We start from the raw sequence: 16683 nt of genomic DNA, 5'->3' as shown, positions 1-16683 counted from the left end.
TTCCTTTTTCTTCCCCTGCTTCCAGAGAAGCCTGAGGCTCTCTCTGAGACCTATGTCCCCTCACGCATCTCTGGCCCTCACCCCCATATCAGGTGGCACCTTGGGGGAGTGGGGTGCTGCTGAGAGGGAACCCTTATTTCCCCTGCCTTTCCCTCCCATGCTTGCCTTCAGCACTTCTGTAAGCACCTCTGAGCTGTCCTGGGGCAAGAACCCTTGCATTAAATACAAGCTTCACACGTGCCACTTGCAAGCACTCACGAGTCCAGTGTCTCCAGTCACTGGACTAAGTCTCAGTTTCTTCATCTGCAGAATGGATATTAAATTACCTGCCCTGCCTACCTTGAAGGGTTATTGTGAAGCTCATGGGAGGTAATGCTTATGAAAGTAGCTAGAGATGATGAAAGACTGTACATGTGGTTGCTATTTTTACTTCTGGGTTGTCTTTTAACTCATCAACACTAAATCCATTTCACAAATAGAGAGACTGAGTCCTGGAGAGACTTACCCTGTGTTGCTCCTGCGGCTTTTTGCCAGGATCCCGGCCCCTGGTCTCCACCCCTCACTTCCCTAGTGGTTGACCCCAAGGTCAACCCTGGGTCGGGAAGATCCCCTGGAAAAGGGAATGGCAACCCACTCCAGTATTCTTGCCTGGAGAATTCCATGGACAGAGGAGCCTGGGATCACAGAGTCGGATACGACTAAGCAGCTAAGAGTTTCACTTTGGCCCCTGGTGCCCACCCCTCGTTCCCGGTCCATTAGCAAAGGAGAGCCCAGAACTTTGCTACCCCTTCTTCCTCCACTGGCCCATCTTACCTTCTTTGAAAACTTTTAAGCATCCTTCAGGCAATGATGTAGAGGGTGCCTCTTCTGGGAAGACTTCCCTGATCCTGAGCAGAACAGGAGTCCTGCTTCCCGGATCTCTGAGCACACCTCCTGGCAGCTCTTATCAGGCTGCTCTGTAATTGTTTGTTTTTCCAACACTGTTTCACAATTACCGTGCAGTTTACAAACACTGAGAGCGCAGTGTGATCCAGCTACTGCAGCTACTGCTGAGGTGCTGCCCAGGTGTTAGTTCCTGTGGGGCCAGCCCTTCTGAGGCCACCCCCTATGCCAGCTCTTACCTGTGATCTCTCCCACCCCAGGGCTCAACCCAGAACCTGGCTCCAGGAGGCGCTTGGTAAAACGGTGACTGACTGAAAACAAATCACCACGAATGAGGGAAGGAGTGGAGGTTCTGGGAACAAGACAGAGGGGAAGAGATGCTTCTCGTTAACATCTCTTCATAAAAGCCAGCAAGTTCCTACATCCAGCTGGTGTCTGAATTGGGACCAATCATAAAACAGGGAGGCCCCTGAGGCTGAGGGCAGCTGGCTGGCCAGTGGGCTTTATAGGGCGATTTTATGGACTCAGCTGAGATGTGGTGATGAGAAGCCAAACTTTAAACATCCTCTTAAAGTTTGCTTTCACTCCCTCAGGCCCCTGAGCTGAACAGAATTGAGGAGAAGGCCTAGTGAGGAGGTGCCAGCGAGAGGGGTGATGAGGGCAGCATTATCCACATGGACCAAAAGGAAGTAGACAGAAAGTGCAGCAGGAAGGGTATAAGTTAGATTTGAGGAAGGACTTCTTTCTGCACTGGGATGTAGCAGGGAGTTACAGAGAGGGGAGCAGTTGGACCGAAGCACCCCATTACTCCATTACTTAACTAGGTTGTGTCATGTTTATTTCCAGTAGCCTCTGCTGTCTTGTTTGCCAGGTTGAGGGATGGCTAGAGGGGACTACCACCTCTGTTCCCTGTCTCATCCTGCTTTCCTCCTGTCTCTCCTGTTCTTGGCCAGGAAGAAGCCTCCAAGAGGGAAAGAGTAAGAGGAGCTGAGGTGAGTACCAGGATCTGCTCTGGAGCAGAGCATGGAGGCCCGGTGCTCACAGGCCTGAGGGTGCTGGCCTTCGCTGGGCTCCCAGCTCCATCCCAACTCCTGCACTGGAGCCCATGCTGCAGGCTTGGGAGGATGGTTTTAACAACCTTCACAAGCCTGCAGGGAGCCGTTAGCGTCTTATAGACCAAAGGGCCTGTGCTGAGGGGTTCAGGGCTCATCGGAGCTTCCCCAGCTGACCAAGTTCTCGAACCCAGGGCTGTCTGACTCCAGCCCAGGGCAGGTTCTTGTTGTTGTCGTTTTGTCATGTTCAGCTCTTTGCAACCCCATGGACTGTAGCAGGCCAGGCTTCCCAATCCTCCACCATCTCCCGGAATTTGCTCAAATTCATGTCCATTGAGCTGGTGATGCCATCCAACCATCTCACCCCCATTTCACCCCATCCAACCTTTTGCCCCCTTCTCCTCCTACCCTCAGTCTTTTGGATGGGTTCTAGGTCCTGAAAATGCTGGGCTTCCACCCTCTGGACAGGTAGAGTTCTGGCCTGGCCTCCATGAGCTCAAGTCGCTGGGATGCTCTGAGGCTGGTGTCCTCATGGCCGGCCGGCAGCAGATCTCTCTGGGTCCTCTGGGCCTGGGCCAGCCTGGGCCTGCTCTCTGAAACTGGGCTTGTGGCCGGCCTGTCTGCTGAGAGGATTGACGACTATGCTCTCGGGGAATGGAGATGTCAGAGCCCAATTATGGCTTTTCAACTCGGGCCAGAGTCCTCAGCCACGGAGAGGGTGTCGTTTGCCTTGGAGGCTGCAGTGCACACTAGAAACCTCTGGTCCAGCTCCTGCTGGCCAAGAACAGTCAAGGTCAGGAGGGGCAATGGCCCTGCAGCCCCACCCTAGCCTCTGGGGCCTGAGTCCTGCAGGGGCTGGAGGGACAAGGGAAGTGGGAACAGTGTTCTGCAAGGCCCCACCCCACCCATACCAGCTGTGAGTGCCTGGGGGAGGGGTCATGGGGTGCAGAATGGGCTGGGTGGAGATGGGGGTCCTGATCCCTGGGCTTGGTCTCTGGGTGAGCCCCACCCGGTCCCTTCTGACTCCCTAGGGCAGGGGAAGTGAAAAAGAAGGAAAGAGAAGGAGCACCTATCACTTGCCAGGAGCTTTACATACATTAGCACATTTACTGCACCCCCCCCCCCCCAAAGCCTGAAGGGAGGATTATTATCCTCATTTTACAGGTGACAGAAACAAAGTTCAGAGAGGTTAAATATCTCACTCAGGCCCACACAGCCCCCAGACTGTGGAGCTGAGATTCAAACCCAGGGCTGCCTAACTGCCAGCAAAGCTCCTGTGCTCTGGGACAGAGTGAGTGGCCCACTTTCCAGAGGCCCCAGGACTGGGGCATTCCCAGGCACGCTCCATGTGTGCATCTGGCCTCTGGGGGCCCAGGCCTCCCAACTCTCACAAACACCCTTCAGACGTTTCCGGATACTTCCCACCCCTGCTCTGGGGTCTTTGGGAAAACGGGTTGCCTTTGAAGGGCCCCCCCCCCAGGCCCATCAGCATCTCTACTATTTCACACTTTCCCTTCAGGATCATCAGATGAGGAACAGCTGGGCCCGCAGATTTATTAGGGTTTTGCAAGTGATTCCATCCGCTCTTCCAGCTAAGCTCCACCCCACTCCCATTAGCAGCCTCTGGAAAGCGAAGGGAGTTCCTGTCTCGGTGCCCCAAACCGCTTAGCTGGGGTGAGTTTTGCCTCTCCCACTCCTCACAGCAATCGGGATCCAGCCATGCATCTCCCCAGAAACACCAGAGACAAAGAGGAAAAAAAAGAGGGAAAGAAGAGTGAGAGAGAGAAAGAGTGTGTTTCACCCTTCCATTTGAGAAAAACAAAGCACAGAAAACCTCTGGCAGGAGGGAACGAAGACCCAGGTTTCCCTCTGGTGCTATCAACCTGTGCGGCTGGAGGCTCTGTAGGCCTCAGTTTCCGTGTTTGTAAAATGGGGGATCTACCCTGAGTACCTTTCAGAGGGGAGGTGAGCAGCAGAGCCAGCGCCCTGCATTCAGGCACGGTTCGGTAGATCTGCTGATGTGGGAGCCCCCCTAGAGAGCCCACTTTCCCCCATTTGTTCTTCAGGGGTCACTCTCTGACCTGCACTGGTGTGACATGCCTATGAAGAAGCTTGTGATGGGCATGTGACATCAGGAGAACCAAAGGGAGGAGGCACGGGAAGCAGTGGGCACTGGCCACAGTGTGAACGTTCATTGCCAGACAAGAAACACAAGGCCCTAGCCACTTCAGGGGTCAGATTTGCATGTGGGACCAGTTGTTAACAGGTGCCACTTGTAAAAACTGGGCAAAACCCTCAGGGAGTCGAGCTGAGGGCCCAGACTGATGATACTATTTTTGTAATGAATCATTTATTAATCATTCTAATTAGTAAACAGAATATATTAATATTTGGTTAACTGTTAAAGTGCTAATGATGGTACTTACAAGAATGATTATGACCGTCATTGTAATAATGCTGAAGGAATTTTTTTTTTTCCCAACAGACAAATCAGAAAGCAACTGAGGTATACAACTGTGACTGCAGGACCAGTGTGTAATGACAACAAAAAATAAGTCTGCATGTGTCCAAATAAGTATTCAGGTGTCAACATGCCAACAGTCACCCTTGACCACCAAGCTTGGCCAAAGGGCTCCATTACAAAGAGGTTTTGGGCAGTGATGTCCCGGCTGTCAGAGTTGGCACAGGCGAGGGCAGTAAGGCAGCCTGGGCCTGAAGAGGGCTGACTTTACCTGGAACCTTGACAGTGGACACTGGGAGATGCTGGCTGCTGGAGCTCAGGGGAGTAAAGCCAGCCAGCATAGTGACCAAAGGGAGCAGAAGTACCAGCCAGCAAAGGGTGATGTGATGAGAGATGGTGGGGGGGTGGGGGCAGTGGTGAGAAGCACGCTGAGAATTGGCAGCAGAAAAGCTCTCATGAATGCTGTGCCAATCCTGCAGCCAAGCATTGCAATATAATCACCAGGTATTAAGAAAATAGATATGATGGGAATTCCCTGGCAGTCCAGTGGTCAGGACTCGGCGCTTTCACTGCCGTGGGCCCAGGTTCAATCCCTGGTCAGGAACTAAGAAAAGAAAAAGAAAATAGAAATGGGGTCTTCAGGCAACTGGTGACACAGGCAGATGAAGAAGACAGAAACTGACAACAAAGAGAGATGACTGAAGTCCAGGGGCAGTGTAAGGCTCACCTACCTCTGCCTGGAGGAGCAGGGATGGGCCGCTAGAACCAGAAAGACAACCATGCCTTACACCTGTAATTAGGCAAAATGCTTACTTTAGTTGTAAGCATAAGGTTGTAGTCAACTCTTTCTGTGATTTGGCTATTTACCAGAAATTCAGTAATTTCTTTCTTTTAAAGTCCCCACTTACAAACTTCAGTGGTGATGGACCTGCCTAAACTCCCAGTGTCCAGGCCGAGCCACTCACATTGTAGAGCCCAGAAAGGGACATCCTGACTGATTGAACCTGCCCTGGGAACCTTGCCAAGTTCAGAATTCACCCTACAGGGGTGAGCAACCCTATTTATAAAGACGTGGGAGAAGCCATGCTGTCTCCCAGATTGGCAGAAAAGCAGGGTCACCGTACAGAATTGGATAGTGATCCAGTCAAGAACAGACTCATTGTGTTGATGGGCTGGGAGATAATCATGGGAGAGGAAAGTGTGGGGCAGTGGCCTTCGATTCCCCTCTGGAGAAGGCCTTCAGGAGTTACTGAATCTTCTTTGACTTCTTCTAGGATCCAGTTTGTCCCGACCCTTAATCAACTAGAAGTGGTCGTCCTCTTGGATACACGCGAGGGAAGCTCCAGCTATCCTGGACTGGAAATAGCACTGCATTTTCAATACTCAGCCATTTCCTTTTGAGGGGAGGGTCTGGTGTTGGGGCTCACACTGTCCTTGGACTGAATCCCTAGAAACCTAATGGAAAGCCTCACACTGTCTTTTTGTAATCATGCTCATCACTTGGTGTTGGAAGGAAGTTGAATGTATTGAAGAGTCAGCCATTCTGTGCCGTAAAATAGGAAAATTCCAGCAACCTAAAAGTCTCATGAGGCCCCAAGGCTTTCAGGGAGTTCTAGTGGCAGCCAGCTTGCCACGGGGCTGTGCACATAGTAGGTTCTCATGAGCATTCTTGCCCTCTCCTTCCTCTTGGGGTAGGCCCCAAACACTTAAGGTTATTATAACAGGTCAAGTCTCACTCACCAATTTGTTTAACCTCACACCATGTTGGATATAAATTCCTTAACCTAAATAACGGTCACTCATTTTCCCCCTGCCCTGAAACAACAGGCATTTCATTCACTCCAGCTGGCAGCGCCTGGCAGACTGGCTAACTGACTCTTATGTATGGGCTGAAACGTGCTGCGGCTTGTCCCTGCTCCATCTCTCCTCCTCCTCAGCTTTTCTACAAGCCACATGCAAAAATCTGCCCCATTACTCGATTATCACATTTCATATGAAATTAGGTATTGCAGGTCTCATGTTATTCACTTAGCCTGGCGCAGACTAAGGGCATGACTCAGAGGCACTCCCAGTTTCACCTCTTTCCAGCCATGGCTCCTCCTTTATCCTGACCCCTGGGACACCCTGTCCTGCCAGGACACCCTTCTTCCTCCTGAGGCTTCTGTTAAACCACACTCTCAGGCCCCTTAACAGGACAGAGCATTTCCGACCAGCTTCATTTCTACCCTTTTGAACCCTGACCCACCAGTGTCTCCTGGAAATACTCAGATGAATGATCTCCATTTGCCTCCCTGATGGTGTGGCCTGCAGCCTTGAGGACCAGCTCTGTGCTTACCTCGGCCCTGGCGGCTTTTTCATTCTTCTCCTTGTCACTAGACTAATGGTTTCTCTAAAAAGCTCCAGCCCTCCAGGCTGCAGTGTCAGCAGCTCTGGGTGGCCCAGCACACACTTCCTCCAGGTACACGTGAGCGTGCTAAAAATCCTGGTCCCACCCACACACCCTGGCCTGGTAGCTTCCCCCGTTCCACTTTGCAGCCTTCACATTCTCAACTCCCACGTTTACATTTCATCAGAGTCAACCTCAGGCTCTCTGTGATCCCCTCATCAATCCACAGTGATGTTTTTGGCTATACCCCCTGCCCCTGGAAATGATTTCCCACCGTTCCAGGGGCAGACACACATGGACCTCCTTTTCTTCCTGGCTCACTTTCCCTACTGTGCCCAACTGTCTCCAGAGCTGTCAGGAAATGCATTTGGGTTTTATTTGCTTATTCAGCAAGGTTGTCTGAGTACCTACTATGCATAAGACCAGATCTTTTACCTTCAGGATTTATAACCTAGAAGGAGAGGTGAAGAAAAAAAAATACAACTAGTAATAACATGAGAGAAAGTGCCTCTTATAAGACAGGGAGAGGAAAGCAGGACACTGGTGAGACTTAATCTCCGTATCCACTCTGGGAATTCTGGCTTTTCATGTCTGAATGCCAAGAACCCCATGGAAACTGTGTAAAGGACTTGGGTCTGATGATTGAATCTCAGGAGACTCAGTGAAGGCTCTTAAAGAATGAATCTGTTGTCTTTTTGCTGTCCACCTGAAACTATCACAACATTGTTAATCATCTATACTCCAATATAAAGTGAAAAGTTAAAAAGAAAAAAAAAAGTTTCTGCCCTGTGGACCCAGAATTCACCTTTAGCTAGAAGAGAATGAAGGAATCCAGGTTGAAAGATCCAGGTTGCCTTTTATAACAGTGAGCTGAATCAGCTTCCTAAAAAAGGCTTCCCTTAATTTGGGGGTTCCCTTTGGCAATAGGCCCTCTTAATTGCTTTAAAATTCACATGACTGTTTGAAGCAAAATTATAACATTGTCTTGTGGGTTTTATAATATATGTAGATGAAATACATATGATAACTGTAGCATAAGGAATGGGGGTAGGAGGTAATAAACCTCTGTGGTTGCGAGGTTTCTACGTTTTACTTGAAATAGTAACTCTAAGTGGACTGTGAAAAGTTAAGGATGTATGTTATAATCCCTGGGGCAATCATTAAAAAATTAATGCAAAGAAGTATAGCTACAAATCCAACAGATATATTTATATGGAATTCTAAAAATCCAAAAGAAGGCAGGGAAGGAGGAACAAAGAAATAGAAAACAGAGGGGGCAAATGAAACTAAAGTCAACCATACCAATAATTACATTAAATGTTAATGAGCTAAACATTGCAATTAAAAGGCAGAGATTGTCAGAATAGATTTTTTGTGAAAAAGACCTAACTATTTGCAGTGTGCAAGAGAAGTATTTTTAAGTCACAGATAAGTTTTAAATAATGGATGAAAAATTATAAACATTCAAAAGCTGGAGAGACTATCTCACCAGATAAAACAAGACTTCAAGACAAATGGTATTACCAGAGATAAAGGGGGACATTTTACAATGGTAGAAGGGTTGATTCATCAGGAAGGGAAAATGCTCATAACCATGTATGCAACATATAACAGTGCTTCAAACACATGAAGCAAAAACTGACAGATTTAAAGGGGGAAATAAATAATATTGATCTTACTAATCAGAGATGGAGATTTCATCAGTGAAAATGGACTTTTATTTCCAGGACAAATGGGTTTGGGAGGTTAGCCCCCTAAACAAGTGCTGGTCTGTGAGCTGTGGTGAGATACATCAAAGAAGAAGCCAGGAGGGAGCCAAGTAGCCATTCAACAAAACCTGGAGAGATTCTTCAAGGCTGACACATTGATGGCCCCAGGTGATTTTCATGAGCAGCCTACAGCTCTGCTCTCGCCTGAGATGAGGAGGCAGTCACTGAGGGTGTTGAAGCTGGTTCTGAAGATAGGGGTGATAAAGCCCAAGTGGCAAGGGTTACTTCTGTGGGCTGGTCTGGAACAGGATGCCAAGTTGTGGAGTGGAAAGCAACAGTGAAGGCCAAAAAGAGCTTCCCGCAGTTCATTATTAGCAGCTCAGGATTCCTTTATAATAAACCTGATGAGGTGGCTCAGGTGTCAACAATCACAACAAAAGCTAACCTTTCCCTTAATCATCGCCAAGACTGATGGGGTCTGAAGAAGCAAGAGGCCGCCCAATGGTTATCAAACTTGAGTGTGCAGCAGAATCACCTGGAGGGCTTGTTAAAACAGAATGCTGGGCCCCGTGCCCGGAATTTCTGATTTAGCAGGTTATGAGGTGGGATCAGATGCTGACACTGCTGGTCTGGAGATACACTTGGAGAACCACTAAGGAAAACAAGTGCCAAGGGGATCCAGAAGAGGGGAGTTTTTATGATACACTGAGTCAGTGTGGAAGGTCATAGGTTGGGGGTCAGTGCGAGGGACATGCCAAGTAGAGGAGACAGAAAAAATAAGGTTCATTTATGAGACTGAACTATAATGTCCATATAAGGAGTGGAGCAGGAAAGCCTGGTGAGTCGCACCAGAACCCAAATCAGTTCAGTTCAGTCACTCAGTTGTGTCCGACTCTTTGCGACCCCATGAATCACAGCACGCCAGGCCTCCCTGTCCATCACAAACTCCCAGAGTTTACTCAAACTCATGCCCATCGAGTTGGTGATACCATCCAGCCATCTCATCCTCCGTCGTCCCCTTCTCCTCCTGCCCCCAATCCCTCCCAGCATCAGGGTCTTTTCCAACGAGTCAACTCTTCACATGAGGTAGCCAAAGTATTGGAGTTTCAGCTTCAGCATCAGTCCTTCCAATGAACACCCAAGACTTATCTCCTTCAGGATGGACTGGTTGGATCTCCTTGCAGTCCAAGGGACTCTCAAGAGTCTTCTCCAACACCATAGTTCAAAGCATCAATTTTTCAGCACTCAGCTTTCTTCACAGTCCAACTCTCACATCCATACATGACCACTGGAAAAACCATAGCCTTGACCAGACGGACTTTTGTTGGCAAAGTAATGTCTCTGCTTTTTAATATGCTATCTAGGTTGGTCATAACTTTCCTTCCAAGGGGTAAGCGTCTTTTAATTTCATGGCTGCAGTCACCATCTGCAGTGATTTTGGAGCCCCAAAAAATAAAGTCTGACACTGTTTCCACTGTCTCATCTATTTCCCATGAGGTGATGGGACCAGATGCCATGATCTTAGTTTTCTGAATGTTAAGCTTTAAGCCAACTTTTTCACTCTCCTCTTCCACTTTCATCAAGAGGCTTTTCAGTTCTTCTTCACTTTCTGCCATAAGGGTGGTGTCATCTGCATATCTGAGGTTTTTGCTATTTCTCCTGGCAATCTTGATTCCAGCTTGTGCTTCTTCCAGCCCAGCGTTTCTCATGATGTTCTCTGCATATGAGTTAAATAATCAGGGTGACAATATACAGCCTTGACATACTCCTTTTTCTATTTGGAACCAGTTTGTTGTTCCATGTCCAATTCTAACTGTTGCTTCCTGACCTGCATACAGGTTTCTCAAGAGGCAGGTCAGGTGGTCTGGTATTTCCATTTCCTTCAAAATTTTCCACAGTTTATTGTGATCCACACAGTCGAAGGCTTTGGCGTAGTCAATAAAGCAGAAATAGATGTTTTTCTGGAACTCTCTTGCTTTTTTGGTGATCCAGGGGATATTGGCAATTTGATCTCTGGTTCCTCTGCCTTTTCTAAAACCCGCTTGAACATCTGGAAGTTCTCGGTTCATGTATTGCTGAAGCCTGGCTTGGGGAATTTTGAGCATTACCTGACTAGCGTGTGAGATGAGTGCAATTGTGCAGTAGTTTGAGCATTCTTTGGGATTGCCTTTCTTAGGGATTGGAATGAAAACTGATCTTTTCCAGTCCTGTGGCCACTGCTGAGTTTTCCAACTTTGCTGGCATATTGAGTGCAGCACTTTCACAGCATCATCTTTCAGGATTTGAAATAGCTCAGCTAGTGGGTGTGATGGAATGCTAGTTGAGCTATTTCAAATCCTGAAAGATGAACCCAAATCAGGCTTTGCCTAACTTAGAAATGAAGAGCTCAGGCTCAGAAATTAGGTATGTGAATTCAAAACCTGGTTCTGTCACTTATTGGCTGTATAACTTAAAAAATGGAGAAGGAAATGGCAACCCACTCCAGTCTGACCTGGAGAATCCCATGGTCAGAGAAGTCTGGCAGGCTGCAGTCCGTGGGGTCACAAGAATCGGACAGGACTTAGCAACTACACCACCAACCTAAAAGAGGTTACTTTAACTCTTGGAGCCACAGTTCTACAATCTGAAAAATGGGCCTAAGGCTGATACCTCCTCTCAGGAGTGCTTGTGAGGGAGTGCAGGCAAAATCCTGGCCCAGAGTAAGCGCTCAGGCAGTCAACATTCAGGTTCTTGCTGAACACAAGGCTAGGGTTTGCAGGCAGAGTGCATGGCTGACACATCCGTGGGCCAGTGTTGACCATATCAGGCCTGGTCTGCAACTTTAGCCACAAGCTAGTCAGATGATACTTGTGAAAGCATTTGTGAGGACATGAGCTTTTGGCTCAAAGAGTTCCGGGCCTCCAGTTGAAGGCAATCACATTCCTGGAAGTCAGACAGCCCTCCAGCCCTGTTTTGGGCCTTCCTGAGCCCCTCTGTAAACACAACGGGTGACTGAGGCAGCTCTCCTGGGGTCAGGCAGAGGAGCTGAGAACAACCTAGACTCAGGATTTATCAGCAGCTTTCCGAGTTATCAGCTGGCATCCAACAGTGTGAAAGGCAGTAGCTTTTGGATGTCTTTTTTTTTTTTTAACAGTAAGAAGCAAAGGGGATTTAGTCCATCTGCATTAAGGAAAGGGAATTCATCACCCATCCCTCTGCCTCCACCTCCTCGTGTTCTGAGATAAATTGATTCATTTCCATGAAAATTTAAACTCAGAGAAGAATCCTTGCTGCGGTGCCTTTTAGACTGAGTTAAATGAGGAGGGGGAAGCTGTGTGCCCAAAACAGAGAAGCTGGCCTGTCCTCACCCTCTGCTGGTGCCACCCTGGACCCCATGATGTGGGCACAGCTCCTGAGTGGTTCGGTATGGTTCTGAGGCTTTGGCTGGCAGTGCTACAGGAATGTGGGTGCTGGTTTAGATTAGACTGAGGTTTCCATAACTCCTTGGAAATTGTAAGCTGGCTTCTGCTCCCCACCTTCCTTGGGAGGCGGGCTTTCACCAGGGCCACTACCCCTCGCCTCAATCCCATATGATTTGAGTCCTCTCCTCTTCGTACCAGCTAAGGCCTTAGCATGTTCTGTGGCCATGTCCTTTCAGGGTCTTACCGTGGAGGAGGGTCACTGATGGGGTGAGAGGCAATGGTCCCACAGCCTGGAATCTCCTTTGGCAATTTCCTCACCTGGGGGTTTGTCCATAGCAAATTTTGACCCCTCAATAAGGAAGCCTTGCCCCAGTACCATCTCAGTTAATCCCCATCCCTACCTCCTTCTTTCTGTCTTTGTGGTTTGAATGGCGCTCAGGATAAAACCAAGCCCGGTCATCTTGGGAAAGGATTGTTCGTGGTTGGAAATCATGAGGAAAATTTGAAAAATAGTCAAAGAAAATCCTGCTTAGGGAAGCAAGTTTCTGAGCAGGGGGAAAAAAAGCCAACTGGCAAAGTCCAACAAGAATAATCAGAAATAGTCTCTGGATTATTCACCTTTGGTATCTTCCACTCCCTCCCTATCCTTCCCCGCAGCATGGGTAACTAAGAGATACCCACATTAAGGTGATTGTCTAGGAAGAATCAACTTAGACATGAAGCCAAATTCCTGAGCAGTTTCCACTGCAATCCTGATTCCCTCACATTGCCTTCTCCACCTCCTCCTTCATCCAAATGCAGCTCTCGTTATGTATCTGCTCCCTGGGGCCTGTTGGCCCGGGCAGATGTTTGTGGCAGAACCCTGGTACCCATCCAAGGGTTAGACCTTCTGGGCCCTGCGTGGGGAGGTACAGTTTAAAGGTGTAGGTGGATTTATCTCATCGGCCAAGTATTGCCTGAGTGAGTGTCTGCATGAACAAAAGGACAGTGAACTCCCCTCACTTAGCCTTGCAAATCAGTCCCCCAGCTTTTCCAGCCCAGGTGGGGGGATTTTCCTCCCTTGGGACTGAGTAGAATAAATGAGGCAGCGGCCCAGGGGGGAGGCAGGGGACCCGGTTCTGAACTAGCTGAGTCATCCCTCCAGTTCCCCCGCACCCCCCTCTCCCCGCCCTACCCCACACCCATAGCTTTAATTCAACCTCCATCTTCCCTTGCCCCCAGTAGGCATCAGCCTCCTTGCCTCCACTCAGCACAGAGCAGCCTTCTTAGAAAGCACGTCTAAATGGCCCGGGATTTGCACAAAGGGACTACCAGGTGTGGAGCTCTGCAGAGGCCTGGAAGAGAGATGCAAGCAAAGGCTCAGTCTGGTGAGGCCTGAGCTCTTAGCTCTACAGGGTCCCGGGGCTGGGGTGGTTGGTTTTCTATCTGCAAGTGTGGGTTGGTCCCTGATGGGGTCTGGGGGGACTCATCTCGCGTGGAGCGTGTGGTCACCAGCACAGCCATAGGTGTTTAACAACCCCCGCCCCCCCAACCCTGATTTCTTTAACTACTCTGGGGGAGGAGGAGTGCTCCTCTCTGACCCCAACCCTCAGAGCCTGCTCTGTTCTGTGAGGCTGGGCCTCCATGGAGGTTTGTGGAATGACTCTGAGGCATCTGGGAATGCAGCTTTGGAATGGGGGTGAAGATGGATCGTGTTTCTCTCCCAAGCCCTTCCCCAGCTCCTTGGGACCCAGGAGCAGCAGGAGCCGGGCCTCTGAGAGCCGACTGGCTTATTTTTAGTTTGGATTCTAGCTCACAAGCTTGATGGCTTCTTGGTTTTGCCGATTTGGGGCCAGGTCCTGGCAATCTCCTAGGCCCCTGGCTTGTGCTGTTGAAATTTTGTGGGATACAAGCGACTGGGACAGAGAAGCCCCAGGGCTTCCTGACCCAGGGCACTGGCAGAACACAGACAGCCTAGAAAGGCTGTTCTGGGGCCGGGAGGGACCAAGCAACCCCAGTTGGAAGAGGAAGGAACCTGGGCCTCCCAGCACTGAGCCTTTGGTGATTTGGGGTAGGAGGGGTGTAGACTTAACATCCTGTTTAAATTTGGCACTCGTCGAATTTTTTAACAGGGGTTATGACCCTCCCTCCTCCCTCTCCCAGGCCTTCCTTACATATTCCTCTAATCAATTTTTCCCGTTTGGCTCTAATTCTGCTCTTCACCTTGGAGCTTGGGGCCTGACCGAGGGAGAAGCAGTGTGATCACTGTGATCTGAGTGCTGCCTCTGAATGGAGCTGACCAAGGACAGCAGCAGCCAGGGGACTGAAGATGGGAGAGAGGAGAGGAGACACAGGGCTGTGTATGTGTGTGTTGTCACATGTGAGTTGTTGTGGCTAGAGGTGCAGGGGGTCTGAGAGGAAAGGCAAGACAGAGGGAAAAATGCCTAATTACAGCCAGGCACAAGTGCCCGCGAGCCCAGTCCCTGGCCGTCCGGCCTGCCTTGTGAGCAGAGGCTCTGTGAGCGAACACCCAGCCCCTCTGTGACTCCCGGGCGGAGGAGCCCACATTCCTGCCCGGCAAAGGCCGCTTTAATCAAGGCTCCAGATCCTTCCTGCAGCCGCCCGGGGGGGACTGTAACGCTAAACACATTAGTGTGTGAGATTGAAAGGTAACACATTCTCATGGAAGCCCCCGGAACAATGGGCCTCGGGTCTGGGTTTCATTTGGAGGAACTGTGCGGTGGGAATTTCTCTAATCAAATAAAAGGAAAATGAAAAACTCTATCGTTTGCAAACTTTAATGCTCTTAATTGCATTAATTTGAAAAACATACAAGGTCTTTCTGAGTGTGGTGTTGGAGCCTGGTAGGACCCTGACTGGGGAGAGAAAGGGGTCTGATGGCACAAAAGGGTGCCCAGGAGAGGCAGCCAGTGTGGCCGGGGACTGGGGGATGGTCTAGTGGACACCTAAGAGATAGGAGGTTAGGCCTCTGTCCCCCTGTGGCCCCTCCCAGCCCTGGTATTTCCGGGGCCTCCGTGGTAGCTAAAGAGGCCTGAGAGCCCCATCAGGCCACTCGGCTTGGACCTGCTGCTGTCACTCACTCACTCATCTGCCCAAACCCAAGGGGAAGGGCAGCTTCTCTTTGCTCTGTCAGCACCCACAGCCCAGGGCCAGCTGCTCATCTTGTAACACACCCCACCCCGGATGCCTCAGAGGCCCACATCGCAGTCTGCCCCTTCATTCCCATTCTGCCATATTGGGCCTGCAAGAATGTACTAGGCTTGGAACTTCCCTGGTGGTCCAGTGGCTAAAACTCTGTACTCCCAATGCAGGGCGCTGGGGTTTGGTCCCTTGTCAGGGAACTAGATACCACATTCCCACACGCCACAACTAAGACTAAGACTTATATATATATGTATGTATATATCTATATATATATATGTATGTATATATCTATATATATAAAAGTATACCAGCTTCTTTCTGTTCTGACCTCTCTCTCCATGGAGGATGGAGCAGAAAGAAACAACCTACATTTGGGTGTTGAGTCTGTCAGGATCGGATCTGAGTTCCCTGAAGCCTGAAGGAATTAGGGCCTTCCCTCTGCCCTCTGCTGCAGGGCCTGGGACTAGGAAGGCTCAGGTCTCCACCAAGTCAGGGCTGAGGGACAGTGGGCCCTGCAGGGGGTTGTGGAGCCTGAAGATTCCCATCTGAGGCACAGCCCCCTGGAAGCCTGGGCCTGTAAGTCAGACATGCCAGGCACCGGACACAGTGGGGCTTAACCCAGCTTCTCTCAACCTTTGTGACTTTGAGGCAATTGACCTTCATCTGTAGGAATAAAGTAAATGCCACTAGGGCTGTAAATGTTGGGTCTCCTCAGAGGCCTCCCAGTCCTTTAGGAGACGGTAGGGGAGTGAGGGCTGGTTGTATGCACACAGGAGCTTTAGGCCTTCAGTGTTAGTGGCCACAAAAAGGGCCCTCTTTCTCCATCCCATAGTTTCCTCATTGAATCACTGTTGTTTTGTGGCTCCCTCAACCTGGAATTCCCACCTCATCCTTGAATTTGTGAGAAGCTCACTTCATCTCGTAAGTGTTACCTCCTCTGTGAAGGCCTGTGATGTCCCTGGGAGAACTGAGTCCCTGGCAGGTCAACTGTTGTTGTTTAGTTGCTAAGTCATGGCCGACTCTTTTGCAGCCCAAGGACTGCAGTGAGGCTTCCCTGATAGCTCAGACAGTAAAGAATCTACCTGCCAATGCAGGAGACCTGGGTTCCATTCCTGGGTTGGGGAGATCCCCTGGAGAAGGGAATGAAATCCACTCCAGGATTCTTGCCTGGAGAATCCCACGGACAGAGGAGCCTGGTGGGCTGCAGTAATCCACCTGGCTCCTCTGTCCATGGGATTTTTCAGGCAAGAATCCTGGAGTGGGTTGCTATTTCCTTCTCGTGGGGATCTTTTCAACCCAGGGATCAAACCTGAGTCTCCTGCTTGGCAGGTGGATTCTTTACCACTGAGCAATCAGGGAAGCACCTGGCAGATCAACTAGGGACATGTTATTGCTCCGATTCTCCAGAAAACTGAGGTTCTGAGAGGTTTGTTGACTTACCCAAGGTCACGCAGCAGCAGAATCAGGACTAATATTCCAGATCATGGCCTCCATTTTCTAGCATTTGCTGTGAGCCCAGCACCGTGCTGGTTACCTTGTACATGTGAGTTGCTGCATTTACAGTAGCCTGGGCTTCAGGGTCACATTCTTTCTCAACAACACCACAGGGCCTCCCAAAGACAGAAAACCAGGAGGCTTCCAGCACATT

General features: G+C 49.7%; 1 non-coding gene across 1 annotated transcript; it reads left to right on the top strand.

The window, feature by feature from the left end:
• The first annotated feature begins 4927 nt into the window (after positions 1–4927).
• On the top strand, positions 4928–5000 carry TRNAE-UUC (transfer RNA glutamic acid (anticodon UUC)). The gene has a single exon. It is a non-coding gene; the product is annotated as a tRNA-Glu (tRNA).
• Positions 5001–16683: the final 11683 nt, after the last annotated feature.

Source organism: Muntiacus reevesi, chromosome 8 (assembly GCF_963930625.1).
Source record: "Muntiacus reevesi chromosome 8, mMunRee1.1, whole genome shotgun sequence".
Lineage (NCBI taxonomy): Eukaryota > Metazoa > Chordata > Mammalia > Artiodactyla > Cervidae > Muntiacus > Muntiacus reevesi.
This window is presented reverse-complemented; position numbering and strand designations above follow the sequence as displayed.